Raw genomic sequence first — 235 nt, forward strand, 5'->3', positions numbered from 1 at the left:
TATACATATATATAAAATTTACATGCCATTTATAACCAGTTAGTGAATTGGTATCCTTGGAACCTAATGCAACCAAGAGTATTATATGGAAGAACATGACAGACATAGCATTGGAAGTACCTCGGTGTCATAGCCATTGTCAGACGCTACAAACAATAGGCCTGTACCCCTCCAATACAATATAAACACAAATATCCTTTTCCATAAATGAAATGCTAAAAATCACATGCAATTT

The 235-nt window shown here is 34.0% G+C and overlaps 1 protein-coding gene across 1 annotated transcript in view; it reads left to right on the forward strand.

Moving 5' to 3' along the window:
* The window catches only part of LOC119589380 (cubilin-like), a 70,980-nt gene that overhangs the window by 41,685 nt on the left and 29,060 nt on the right, over window positions 1-235 (forward strand). The window lies entirely within an intron of this gene.

The sequence above is a fragment of the Penaeus monodon genome, chromosome 25 (genome assembly GCF_015228065.2).
Source record: "Penaeus monodon isolate SGIC_2016 chromosome 25, NSTDA_Pmon_1, whole genome shotgun sequence".
NCBI classification, from domain to species: domain Eukaryota; kingdom Metazoa; phylum Arthropoda; class Malacostraca; order Decapoda; family Penaeidae; genus Penaeus; species Penaeus monodon.